Here is a 14,991-nt window from a genome sequence, read left to right as displayed (position 1 = left end):
TCATTCACATAATTATCATCACCTTTGTTCTGTATAAATGTTTTTGTCTTTTACATGTATTGGCTGTTTCATAGACTGGTCACTCTTCCTGGATACACTGCTGGGTACAGGTTGGTCTTGTCTCTCCTGTTGGATTGGGCTTCAACACAACAGATACAGCTAGACCTTTCAGTCTCTCTAATATTCTGCCTAATAAAGATTATGTTCTTATTTTTATTACTTTATTGTATATGGTTTTTTTGTTCTCTAAAATAAAGCCTCCTTGAAAAGCATTACATAAAATATGTTTTTTTTAATCATTGTCAATATTATTTTTTATTATTACCTCTTAACTTTAACCTCAATGTCATGTTCCCTAGAGCCAGTGACCCCTTCCTCTGTCTTCTCTTTGTATTGAGGGTCCTTTTTGAGGAAGTGCACCCCATTTGTTAATATGCCTCTTCGTGTGTATTTTTCACTCTGTGTACACGCTTTAAAATAATCCCTGAGATTTTTACGTTGTGGCCTGAATTCACTACCAGAACAAAGTAAGTATGGTAATGTAATGTAAGTGGCTCTGTATCATTCTAGTGACTGATTAACTTTGAATACAATAACATCTTGTTGAAGTCTGGTTACATTGACACCATAAAAGTGTAATCATAAAACCAGTTAAACCAGTTTAAAGGAAAGGCCATGTTTACAATAAAATCACTGTTTAATCATCAAAAACAATTCCTTTACAGAAACAGTCAAAGCAATTTGACAAATCAATTTTCAGGACTTTAATACAACAATGAAAAATAGCAAGATCTGCTTTCCAACTGCTAGTGTGCTAGTGTTGTGATTCACTTTATTTAGAAAATTACTCCGGTACAATATCTGTGAACCCTAATGAACTAAAAAACGATCTACATAATCATAGGTTGTGTGTGTGTGTGTGTGTGTGTGTGTGTGTGTGTGTGTGTGTGTGTGTGTGTGTGTGTGTGTGTGTGTGTGTGTGTGTGTGTGTGTGTGTGTCACCCAGCTGTGTTTGAGCAGGAGTGTGACTTCGCTGAAGACTCAGGATACTCTATTTTATCTGGCACAGGGACACTGTGGAGTCAGAACCCCAAAGCTTAAACCCTGGATAGAGGGGCTCGGTGAAAGTGGCATGAAATGTATGCAGGTGGGTCAGTGTGTCAGAAGAGACGCTGTAGAAGGCCAGAGTGCCGGCCAGCCAGTCCAGATACACTCCTACTTTGTGAGTGCTGGAGGAAGGGACAGATATGGCAGTAGTGCTCTCACTATTGTGTCTGGCAGAGTAACTGGTACTAGAGCATTCCAGACTCCAGGACTTGTCATTGCGTCCAAGCCTAAAGTCAGTAATCTCTCCATTCCTGCAGATTCCTCTATATGTCAGTCCTATAACAGCCTCACTACCACTCCACTCTACCTCCCAGTAACAGCGCCCAGACAGACCCTCTCTACACAGCACCTGTGCCCAGTAATTAAATCTATCTGGGTGATCAGGATACGGTTGCTTCTCTCCCCCATATGTCACCTTTCTGTTCTCCTCGGACAGAGATAGTTTTTTGAATGCTGTGTTTGGGTCCAGTGTGATTTCACAGGCATCTGATGGGGGAGACCAAGACACAATATACTGTGTTAGTAATCAATACAGAGTGTGTGTGCGTGTGGGGGGGGGGGGATTTCAGTCAGTACTCACATTTTTTCAGCCCTGATTTCAACCAACCGCCTTTACCATGGTCCACACTGTAGGAAAAGCAAAACATCAGACAGGTGTTGAGTGATACACAAACTGGGTGACATCCTACACACGTCGACACCTGCTAGAGTACTGTAAATGTATTGATCTATTGTACTTCAGATGCACTCACATAGGATGGCTTGATTAGGATTCAAACCTTCTCTCAAACAACCTAATACATGTTATAGGTTTATCCCATTAATGTACTTTGTCATTTAAATGAGTTTTTTTCATGTAATACATCCTCCCATTCCACTCATTTAAACATTATCGAGAGGTTTTCCCAGACACAGATTAAGCCTAGTCCTGGAATATAAAGTGAGATTAATGGAAAATCTCCAGCCAATATCCTTCTAGTCCAGAACTAGGTTTTGTCTGTCTGTGAAACTGCTCCTTAACCCTACATGTGACCCAGGCTAATACATAGGCCTACTCAGATGGGAAATGGACGAGGTAGCGTAGTTGACAGCTTTTGAACATATTTTGAAGCCATACTTGGTTTATTTTCCTGTTATAAACAATGGAGTAAGACAGGTACGCTATGCTTGAGACATTTATAATTCATATTATTTAAAGGATCAATCTGAGACTGCTAAAACATTTGTTTGACTTCAATTATTTACACACACCCATTGATTCTTGAAGAATATAACTTACATAAATGCCTCATGAGCTTAGTCCAATTGTACCCCACCAGAACCAAATTGTAAACAAACACTGTTTAGCTTCTGAATATGTGTAACAATGTGCACTGAGAGTCAGGAAGCAAGTTCAAAGAGTGAGTGTTGTAATACAATAAACTGAACATAATACAAACAAGAAACACTAACAGCACACAGACATGAAACTGAAACCGAAACAATGACGCCTGGGAGAGGAACCAAAGGGAGTGACATTTATAGGGAATACATCATTTAAACATTCAGTGTAGGTTGGAAAAAGTATGTGAACACCTAGGCTAATGGAGTCAGGAGTCAGCTAACCTGGAGTCCAATCAATGAGACGAGATTGGAGATGTTGGTTAGAGCTGCCTGCCCTATAAAAAAACTCACAAAATTTGAGTTTACTACTCACAAGCATTGCCTGATGTGAACCATGCCTCGAACAAAAGAGATCTCAGAAGACCTAAGATTAAGACTTGTTGACTAGCATAAAGCTGGAAAGGGTTACAAAAGTATCTCTAAAAGCCTTGATGTTTATCAGTCAACAGTAAGACAAATTGTCTATAAATGGAGTTCAACTGTTGCTACTCTCCCTAGGAGTGGCCGTCCTGCAAAGGTGACTGCAAGAGCACAGTGCAGAATGCTCAATGAGGTTAAGAAGAATCCTAGAGTGTCAGCTAAAGGCTTACAGAAATTTCTGGAACATGCTAACATCTCTGTTGATGAGTCTATGATACCTAAAACACTAAACAGGAATGCTGTTCATGTGAGGACACCACAGAAGCCACTGCTGTCCAAAAAAAACATTGCTGCATGTCTGAAGTTCGCAAAAGAGCACCTGGATGTTCCACAGCGCTACTGGCAAAATACTCTGTAGACAGATGAAACTAAAATTCAGTTGTTTGGAAGGAACACACAACACTATGTGTGGAAGAAAAAAAAATGCACATCAAGCCAACATCAAAACCTCATCCCAACTGTAAAGTATGGTGGAGGGAACATCATGGCCTGGACGGCCTGCTATAATCGAAGGGAAAATGTATTCAAGTTAATCAATACATTTTCCAGAGAATGTAAGGCTCTGTCCACTCTGTCCACCAACTGAAGCTCAACAATAGTGACCCATTCACTTAGCTATATGTGGCTGGGAGGTGGTTATAGCTTTCACATAACCCATCAATTTAGGGTAATCTAATAATTATACAGTATTTCTAGACACTTCGAATTTGATATTACTATGCAAGTAACCAAATTCACTATACCGTTTACTCCTTCTGTATCCTGTGCATGTGACAAATACCCCTTTATTTGATATAGTGTGTGTTTATCAGAGACGGTAATGTGAAGAAACACATGACCTGCACCAAAGTCAGATTAGGATATAGGCCAAGGAGTAGATAGTATAGTAAACAACCAAAGATTAAGACTGAAAGAAGTAGCAAAAAATACACTATCTTACTATGTTTAGCACATGGCCTCACATGTGAATCCTTAGAGATTGGTGGGGCTAAGGTTTAAGAGGGTGTGAACAATTCTGAATGGGTGTAGACAAAGCTCTCCATTATGTGTACTAACACATTCAATGGCCATTTTCTAAAAAATTTGTTTACAAATTTGTGTGGAGGCCAAAGCTGGGGTTGACGAGGAGGCATGCAGCCTCCTCAATCTCGGCTAGCAGTCCCTGCCCCTGACAGCAGATCATTCCTCATCTTTGGCCATCACCGGTTGGAAAGGTAACATTATAGCTATACTTGTTAGTCGCTAATGGTTTGTTTGTTAGCTAGCTACAACGTAAGCTAACAGAAATATACAAATTTTAAGCTAGCTACTGGTTGCCAACAGGGCCAAGTAGTCAATACAGCAGAACGACATCACAGCCTTCTTAAATGTCTTCTTAGAGAATCCCTATGTGAGAACGTTACATTTCTATCCATCCTTCTAGTGAGCGGATCGCTGTGTCATCTGCTGACTAGTTAGGGAATTGAGTTCTCAACCAGTGTGCCAAATTTAGTTAAGTAACATGGAGTATTGACGGAGAAATGTCGAGGGATATCATCGTGTCTATAATAACATGGATCTGATGTCATAAACAATGTTAAATGACATTATTGTCAACAGTTGCCTGCTGGCTACATACTTGAGTTTCTCCAGTCTCCAGTGCGGATCCTCAAGTCCAGCAGAGAGCAGTCGCACTCCCAAGTCTTCTGGGTGATTGTACCGAAGATCCAGCTGTCTTAGGTGTYAGGGGTTTGACTTCAGAGCTGATGCCAGAAAACCACAGCCTTCCACTGTGATCAGACAGCCTGACAGCCTGAAAATAGATGATTGTTATTTTAACAACATTGCTGCTACCTTATTGTGGAAAGAGAGATTGGCAGCTACATCTTAAAAACTTCTTATGGCTGCAATCCCGTTAACGGGATCGATATGACAACAGCCAGTGAAAGTGCAGGGTGCCAAATTCAAACAACAGAAATCTCATAATTAAAATTCCTCAAACATACATGTATCTTATACAATTTTAAAGGTAATCTTGTTGTTAATCCCACCAAAGTGTCCGATTTCAAATAGGCTTTTCAGCGAAAGCACCACAAACGATTATGTTAGGTCACCGCAAAATCACAGACAAACACAGTCATTTTTCCAGCCAAAGACTGAAGTCACAAAAAGCAGAAATAGAGATAAAATGAATCACTAACCTTTGATGATCTTCATCAGATGACACTCATAGGACTTCATGTTACACAATACTTATATGTTTTGTTCGATAAAGTTAATATTTATATCCAGAAACCTCAGTTTACATTGGCGCCATGTTCAGAAATGCCTCCAAAATATCCGGAGAAATTGCAGAGAGCCACGTCAAATAACATAAATACTCATCATAAACTTTGATGAAAGATACATGTTTTACATTGAATTAAAAATACACTTGTTCTTAATGCAACCGCTGTGTCAGATTTCAAAAAGCTGTACGACAAAACACAATATTCAATCATCTGAAAACAGCGTTCAGCCACAAAAGCAAGCCATACAGTTACCCGCCAAATTGTGCAGTTAACAAAACTCATAAAAAGCATTATAAATCTTCACTTACCTTTGCTGATCTTCGTCGGAATGCACTCCCAGGACTCCCACTTCCACAAAAAATCATAGTTTTGTTCGGTAATGTCCATCATTTATGTCCAAATAGCTATTTTTGTTAGCGTGTTTGGTAAACAAATCCAACGTCAGGAAGCGCGTTCACTAAAAGCTGACGAAATGTCCAAAAGTTCCATAACAGTCAGTAGAAACATGTCAAACGATGTATTGAATCAATCTTTAGAATGTTTTTAACATAACTCTTGAATAACGTTCCAACCGGAGAATTACATTGACTTCAGATGAGCGATGGAACAGAGCTCCCTCTCATGTGAACGCGCATGGTTAGAGCATGGTCAGGTCATGGCAGACCTGACTAATTCCCCTCTCATTCGGCCCCCCTTCACAGTAGAGGCATCAGACAAGGTTCTACAGACTGTTGACATCTAGTGGAAGCCGTAGGAAGTGCAAARTCATCCATATCTCGCTGTGAATTCAATAGGATCTTGGTTGAAAATCGACCAGCCTCAGAATTCCCACTTCCTGTTTGGATTTTTTCTCAGGTTTTTGCCTGCCATATGAGTTCTGTTATATAATGTTAAATAATAATTTAATAATAATAATATGAATAATAATAATAATAATATGCATATATTAGCAACTGGGACTGAGGAGCAGGCAGTTTACTATGGGCATCTCTGTGCACCTTTCATCCAAGCTACTCAATACTGCCCCTGCAGCCATAAGTTAATTCCTGTATTTTTTGTTGAATAAATACAGGAATACTGACCTCAGAGTCTCCAGTTTACAGTGAGGATTTCCCAGTCCAGAAGAGAGTAATTTCACTCCTGAATCCTGAAGGTCATTGTCACACAGGTCCAGCTCTCTCAGGTGTGAAGAGTTTGAGCTGAGAGCTGATACCAGCATTGCACAGCATGTCTTTGTTAATCTGCATTGTTTTAGTCTACGTAAATAAAAAAGATCATAAACATTTGAACATTTTAACTTTTTATTCATAAAACCAATAAACTATAATCCCGAATAATGTTTGCTAAAAACCAACACAATGTCAAAAAGTATGTACACCAGTTGAGGCTGCTGGGGGGAAGACGGCTCATTTTATTTGCTGAAATCAAGTGAATGGAATTGTATCAAACACATGGTTTTCCATTCCATTCACTCCATTCCAGCGAATGCACTCAATTCAATCCATTATTATGAGCAGTCCTCTCCTCAGCAGCCTCCACTGGTGTACAAAAACTAACTGCACTGGCCTCAATGTATACAGTTTACAGTGGGAATTTCAAACGGATTGGTAATAGATTTCACAAAATGTGTGCACACAAATTCATTTGACTGACCTCAGTGTCTCCAGATTCCCCAGTATGCCAGAAAGCAGATTCACTCCTGAATCCTTCAAGTCATTGTCACTCAGATTAACCTCTCTCAGGTGTGAGGGGTTTGACCTCAGAGCTGAGGCCAGAGAAGCACAGCCTTCCTCTGTGATCCAACAGCCTGACAGCCTGCAGAGAATGTATCATGATTTCACAAACAAACTACAAAAACATATTTTGGGTTTAATTAAAATATCAGTGTGAACACACAAATATTATTCACCTCAGTGTCTCCAGTCTACAATGTGGATCCTTCAGACCAACAGTGAGTAGTTTCACTCCGGAGTCTCCTAGACAATTGTAGCTCAGATCCAGCTCTCTCAAGTGTGATGGTTTTGACCTCAGAGCTGAGACCAAAGAAGCATAGCCTTCCTCTGTGACTCCACAGCCTGACAACCTGCAGAAATATTGTTGTGGTTTCACAAACAAACTGGAMAAATATATTTTTGGTTTGATTATAATGCAAGTCGGCCAATGAAATACTATACATTTGGTCTGGGCTATAGTCATATGAGTACGTACAGAGCTTTTCTGCAGCACCTCACAGCTGGGAGCAGTCTCCTACGTCCCTCTTGTGACGTGGTGTACGTCTTCAGTTTAAACTCATCGAGAACGTCCTCTGACATTTGCAGTATGTAGACCAGCACCGAACAGTGTGCAAGTGAGAGGTTTTGGCATCTCTTCTCTGACCTCAAGAACTCTTGGATTTCATCCTGTACTGAATGGTCTTTCATCTCTATCAAACAGTGGAAAAGATTGATGCACCTTTCAGGGGAGATGTTCTTCTTCTGCATCACCTTAAGGGATTGGATGGTTTTCTGGACGCTCTCTGGACTGCTCTCTGTCTGTCTTATCAGACCTCGTAGGAGTTTCTGATTTGATTCCAGAGAGAGGCCATGAAGGAAGCGGACAAAAAGATCCAGGTGTCCATTCTTGCTCTCCAAGGCTTTATTAACAGCACTCTTCAGAAGCTCTTCCAAGGATTGCTCATTAGAAACAACTCCAGTCCAGTCCAAGGACTTCAGTGCATTCATGTTATTGGTTGTGTAACAATGATATACATAGACAGCAGAGAAAAACTCCTGAATGCTCAGATGGACAAAGCAGTACACCATTCTCTGAGACAACACAGACTCTTCTTTAAAGATTTCTGTGCACACTCCTGAGTACACTGAGGCCTCTTTGACATCAATACCACACTCTTTAAGGTCTTCTTCATAGAACATGAGATTGCCCTTCTCCAGATGTTCAAATGCCAGTTTCCCCAGCTTCAGAAGAACTTCCTTGTCCGACTCCATGASCTCCTCTTGATCCATCTCATCACTTCCATGATACTTCTGGTTCTTCAGATTGGTCTGAATGAGAAGGAAGTGTATGAACATCTCAGTCAGTGTCTTTGGTATCTCTTTTCTCTTGTCTGTACTTAACATGTACTCAAGGACTATTGCAGAAATCCAGCAGAAGACTGGCATGTGGCACATGATGTAGAGGCTCCTTGATGTCTTTATGTGTGAGATGATTCTGCTGGCCAGGTTCTCATCACTGAATCTCTTCCTGAAGTACTCCTCCTTCTGTGGGTCCTTGAACCCTCGTACCTCTGTCACCTGGTCAACATACTCAGGGGGGATCTGATGGGTTGCTGCTGGTCTTGAAGTTATCCAGAGAAGAGCAGAGGGAAGCAGATTCCCTTTGATGAGGTTTGCCAGCAGCACATCTACAGACGATGTCTGTGTTACATCAGACACCATTTCATTGTGCTGGAAAAACAATGGAAGTCTGCTTTCATCCAGACCATCAAAGATGAACATAGCTTTACATCCAGCAAGTTTCTTCACATCATCTATGTCTAGATCTGTGTGGAAGCTGTTTAGAAGTCTGAGTATACTGTACTGTTCATCTTTAATCAAGTTTATCTCCCGGAAAGGAAGCACAAATATGATATCCACATCTTGGTTTGCCTTCCCTTCAGCCCAGTCTAGGATGAACTTCTGCACAGAGACAGTTTTTCCAATGCCAGCGATGCCCTTCGTCAGCACAGTTCTGATGGGTCTGCCTTGGCCAGGTAAGGGTTTGAAGATGTCATTGCAGTGGATTGCTGTGTCCTGTGAGGTTGGCATTCTGGATGTTGTCTCTAGCTGCCACACCTCATGTTCATTGTTAACCTCTTCACTCTCTCCTTCTGTGATGTAGAGCTCTGTGTAAATTCTGTTCAGGGGAGTTTGAATCCCTGCTTTTACGATGCCTTCTATCACACATCCATACCTCCCTTTCAGACTGGTTTTATGAATCTTTAAAGCTCTCTGCAGGCTGTCATCCACTTCAAGGGAAGAATGAAAAGGATGTGTATCAAATAAATACATTCACGTTATTGTTATTTTCTGTACAGTGGCAAGAAAAAGTATGTGAACCCTTTGGAATTACCTGGWTTTCTGCATAAATTTTACATAAAATTTGATCTGATCTTCATCTAAGTCACAACAATAGGCAAAAACAGTGTGCTTAAACTAATAACACACAAATTATTGTATTTTTCTTGTCTATATTGAATACATAATTTAAACATTCACAGTGTAGGTTGGGGAAAGTATGTGAACTCATAGGCTAATGACTTCTCCAAAAGTTGATTGGAGTCAGGAGTCAAATAACCTGGAGTCTAATCAATGAGACGAGATTGGAGATTTTGGTTACAGCTGCCCTGCCCCATAAAAAACACTCAAAAAATATGAGTTTGCTATTCACTAGAAGCATTGCCTGATGTGAACCATGCTTCGAACAAAGAAGAAAATGCGCCTTCTGGAGTGGCCCAGTCAGTCCTGACCTCAACCCGATTGAGATGCTGTGGCATGACCTCAAGAGAGCGGTTCACACCAGACATCTCAAGAATATTGTGGAACTGAAACAGTTTTGTAAAGAGGAATTGGTCCAAAATTCCTCCTGACCTTTGTGCAGGTCTGATCCGCAACTACAGAAAATGTTTGGTTGAGTTTATTTCTGCCAAAGGTGGGTCTACCTGTTATTATTAAACAAGGGTTCAAATACTTTTTTCAAACTGCACTGTGAATGTAATTGTCTGAACACGGTGTGTTCAGTAAGACAAGGAAAATTATAATTGTTTGTGTGTTATTAGTTGAAGCAGACTGTGTTTGTCTATTGTTGTGACTTAGATGAAGATAAGATTTTTTTAAATCGATCAATTTATGCAGAAATCCAGGAAATTCTAAAGGGTTCACATACAATACTTTTTCTTCCCACTGTATTTTCTTAACACATGCTACTAAATGAAAAGCTCCAACTAAAAATGTGATATACACAAAACATAAGCATGGTTTGAACAATGAAACAAATTGTCTTACTCTTTTCAGAGCCTCTTGCATCACTGGGTTCATTTAGTTGCTGTAGTACTGGACATGTTCTGGATCTCTTTCTACACTGAGGACAGCCATAGTCTCCAGAAGAACCAGTCTGCTCCTGGTATCTGGTGATGCACTGTCTGCAGAACCTGTGTCCACAGTTGATAGAGAATTGATCCCTTGACCCCCTCACACACTGCACACCATGATTACAGATAGTCCTGAATGAATCGTGAATAATGATGAGTGAGAATGTTACCGACGCACAAATATCATAACCCCAAGACATGCTAACCTCTCACCATTTAAAAAAAAGATTATTTTTAAAAGAAAATTAGGGGGTAGATCAGCTTTAATATTGCAGATAGATTGTGGCTTCCATCAATGTAATTGTCTGCATCATTTCCAATTTCTAAAGATTGTGCATTTAAGATAAACATTTTTGCTAAGAGTATTATTATATTATTGATCGATTGACTTTTCAAATCACCCAGTTGTGCTATTTGCAGAGTTAGCTCCAGGTAAATGTTGCAATTCTTGAGCCATTCCGGAACCTGTGACCAAAAACAAGCTACATGTGGACAGTACCAAGACATGCTAACCTCTCACCATTACAATAACAGGAGAGGTTAGCATTTTTGGAGTGTATGATATTTATGCCTCTGTAACCTTTCAAGCAACGATGTTGAAGTAATAGGCTGTTTTAAAACTCTGTCCTAGCCTACCTCTTTCAGGTAACACATTCAATGCAGAAATAGCCTTATAATTAGCTAACAAATGATGGGTATTGCATAAGCTTCTAACTTATAGCCTCTGTCTCTTGCGCAATACGCACCTGCGCTCCGCTGGCCTCTCTCCTTAAAAAAACACCCCTTTGCTCTTGCTGTCCCTGAAAAAGCTAGACTAGAATAGCTTGCTGGACATTTTTTTTAAGCATTTCTTATACTAATAGGCTATTCGAAGAGGGATGCAAGCTCTTGTTTGCTGAATGTTAAATACAGCAGCCAAGAGAACTCATGGGGAGTTTGAAAGAAGAGAATGTGCGATGGCGGTAGGCTATAGCAGTTATTTATTCAGACCCATAACCACTCATTCTCCTGAAGAGAATAGCCTGATTTTGAAGGAGAGAGGAAATCTCCTCTCTCAAGCCAGGTACTAGGACCATTGACGTAATGATGCCACGAAAGGAAGAGGACGCTTAGCAAACTGCCGACCGTACCCCTTTGTCATTGTCCTTATCACTCATGGTGAAACTACGCATYRCCGCCACTGGACGGAGCCTGCTGCCAGTCTCCCATACATTATCTCCTGCAGTGGATGGGAATGGAATGGGATAATTAGTATTTTTTTGTCATGCTTGTTTTCATATCCACGCCTCGACAACCGTGTGTCTGAATGTGGGGAAGGAACTGTGTTTATTATACTCACACCTGGATGATACCGGACTCTCGATACCCCTGAACTCAAAGGAACCTTGGGTAGAAACAACGTTTTTTTGTGGGACCGCTATTCTGATACACGGCCCATACTGGCTTCGGGGACTTTGACAACCAGTGACTTGCCCCCATTGACCGAGCCACTTGGGAGCACTGTTGACACAGTAAAATGCTTGGGGAGCAGGGCCCCGAAAACACGGCACCTTTCCCGGTCTCTAGCTAGGGTTGTGAGGTCTGCCTCTTTCCCCGCATCGCGGAAGAATCTTCTTTGAACCCGCTCTCCTTCAACGCAACATCTGTCTGTGACAAGACGTCCACCTCTGCCCAGAAGCAACTAGACGGTCAAAAACTGACCTAGAAGCCGTCCCCTTACCTAGGGCAACCCACCTCTGGCCCTGTTCTTCACGCCTCGGGAACATCAGAGTCGCCCCCATGAAGGATTTTCATGGGATAAGGACCTGCTCTGTTTTTGTTTCTCCTCAAAACAGGCCTGTAAGGACTCCATAGCCGAGCCAAACAACTTTGTTGGCAAAACTGGCTCATCCAAATATATCCGTCTGTACCTCTCAGGAATCCAGGACCATGTCAACCAGAGACACCACAGTCACCCCATATCCATCCCCACAGCCAGGATAGTACAGCTGGACAGACCTAGTACAAAATCAAGCGTAGAACGGATTTTGATGAGAATCTCTGAAACCAAATTCCCCGCCTCCACGGTCTTATTCAGCTCCTGTAGCAAATCGATATTATACATCTGCAGCATTGTGACCACATTCAATAATCGGGCTGCCACACCCTCAGCCTGGTAACACTTTGTCCAGCTGATCTGCCGAGAAACGACACTGTTTATTTGGAAGCACCATACTAGGATTAGCCCCCTTGTTAGCCTCTGGAGCTAAGTAACTCGCCAGCGTTCCATCCATCGGCGGTGTGCAAACAAGCCCCACCTCCTCCATATACTCTACAGCCTGGCTGAATGAGGGATAAGCGACGCATCACCACTGCAGGGACCGGAAGTAAATACCTTCCCAAAAATGCTGGAGGAACTCTGCTGCCAGGGAGAAGACAGCCAATCCACACCCAGGTGATCTGCCGCCCTATGACCCAGCTCCATCAAAGGCGTATTAACCACCAATGGTTCACTCTCCCTCGGACTGATGTGATACGATTCACACTCTTAAAATCTTCCAGAACAAACCAGGGATATCCAGACTCTGAACACTGTCAGAGAAACCGGACATACAGTATATAGGGAAGGTAATCAGGCAGGTGATTGAGTCCGATGAGGCGCTGATGTGCTTAACAATGGTGACAGGTGTGTGTAATAATGAGCAGCCTGACGACCTCGAGTGCCGGAGAGGGAGTATACGTGACATTAGCGTGTTTCCACCTCAAGCAAACGGGATAGAATCTTTCATTTTCATTGTGAAACCACATGCCCTAGTGTACGGTCAGAGGTTCAAACTTGGCTGGTTAGCCTTTCTGAACGTACTCTTACCACTGTCCATCTTAGTCAAGCAAGGAAGCACTGGCTACACAAGCAGAACAGAAAGTAGTGGGTTTTTAGCCAACACAAATCTTACCCACGCAAGGAAGCATTAGCTACACAAAAGCAGAGCAGAAAGTAGTTCACTTTTAGCTGACACAAAAACCGACCCAAAACTTGCAACATCTAGGGGGTGAGTACTCTCTCCCCACTCACAGACACCTAAGTCAGAGACAAATCTCGTAGTCTTCGTGTGCTTGAAAAGTTTGTAGATTGGGTGACGTTCTTCCTTCAGGCGAGCTGAAGAGCGAAGAATTTAGGAAATAAATGCGAGCCCCGGTATTATAGCCAGGAAGGCAAGGCTTCCGAGGGCGGGGCCCGCATTCATTAACTTGTTGGGCGTGATTTCAGTTTTCAGGTGAATACGATTGGTTGTTGACTCCCGTAGTATGTTACATCGAGTGGCCGACTGAAAGGATAACCAAACTTAGCAATGTTGTAGTATTTACCATACTGTGAGTTGAAAGTACTGTCTCATTCCAACAAACCTTTGGTCAAAGGGTGTTGATCCTCTTTTGAAAGATGCTGGATGATCCATAGACCAATCACTCTTCATGGACAGGCAGCTGGGTACTGGAGACCCTGCTCTCTTGTTCTGGTTGGAGCCTCTGGAATTATTAGCAAGTTTACACAATAAAATGCCAGTTATCAAAGCTTTTATCAATGACAGCAAACATTTATTAATGCTGATACATAATGGGAAACAACAAAAATCTATGAAATAATATGACATCATCCTTTATAGCATAATAATCATCCCCAACATCATCATCATCCTTTGACTATATCATCCCACCTTGGATTGATTACCTTGCTGTCTGAAGCCTCTGGAATTATTAAGTATATTTCCACTATGCGTTTGTGGTTATTAAATCCTATAGTATTCCATACAGAAATGATAGGTAGATATTTAATACTATGACAAAAAAACATTGTGGAATTCCTCCTTTTACAAATCATCAAGTTCAAGTTTTTTTTCAAGTTTATTTTAAGTGATATCATGTATAGCAGTAACCTTACTTTGAGTCCAAGGGCATTGGTCCACTGATAAAATTCGGAGGATTGTCCATAGAGCGATCACTCTTCATAGACAAACAGCTAGGTACTGGAGACTCTGATCTCTGGGTGTGGGGGCTGGCAGTGCCCCCCTCCTCTCTTTCCCAAGAGACACTCATTTAAGGGGTATCTTGCTACTTCCAGGATTAAAGTTCTATAGTCGCACACACATGCACCGGCATACACACACACACACATACGCACACATACCCAAACACACCACTTGGATGACACACACTTCCTTGATCAAACGTATACTTACTAGTGTCTAATAGGCTTCATAAAGATTTGCAACACTACACAGAATGGCACATGATAAGTCGATCAAACACCCATCAAATGATAAAAGAAGTTGTCCCATAATTCGGGATTAACTTTTTCTGCTCAGTCATTTAGATTATTGTTCTAAAATACTTACTTTACTTTCTTTAGAGTTTACAGGCTATCCTGTTCTGTCATCTCAAAATGGATCCTGTACATGAACAAATTTACTTTCTGTTTCAACTACGCTTTCTCCACACCATAAGGATTAATCATTAACAACTGTGGTTAGACAGACAGAAACAAGGACATCAAATTCTCCCATTATTTCCGGGTCTTTTTACACACATTGTATGGTAATGTCACAGGTGGGCTCTGGACCCAGGTCTCCCATGGGAGAAACCAACGTCTTAACGAATAGCTGAATAGGAAATTCCCCCGTGGCTCGAGGTTGACAAGGATTTTGAGGTCGC

General features: G+C 41.5%; 1 pseudogene; it reads right to left on the bottom strand.

Moving 5' to 3' along the window:
• Positions 1-250: 250 nt before the first annotated feature.
• Positions 251-14,741, bottom strand: LOC111981861 (protein NLRC3-like; annotated as a pseudogene).
• Positions 14,742-14,991: the final 250 nt, after the last annotated feature.

This window comes from Salvelinus sp. IW2-2015, linkage group LG20 (assembly GCF_002910315.2).
Source record: "Salvelinus sp. IW2-2015 linkage group LG20, ASM291031v2, whole genome shotgun sequence".
In the NCBI taxonomy this organism is placed as follows: Eukaryota; Metazoa; Chordata; class Actinopteri; order Salmoniformes; family Salmonidae; genus Salvelinus; species Salvelinus sp. IW2-2015.
Note: the sequence above shows the minus strand (reverse complement) of the source record. Positions and strands in the feature narration are given on the sequence as shown.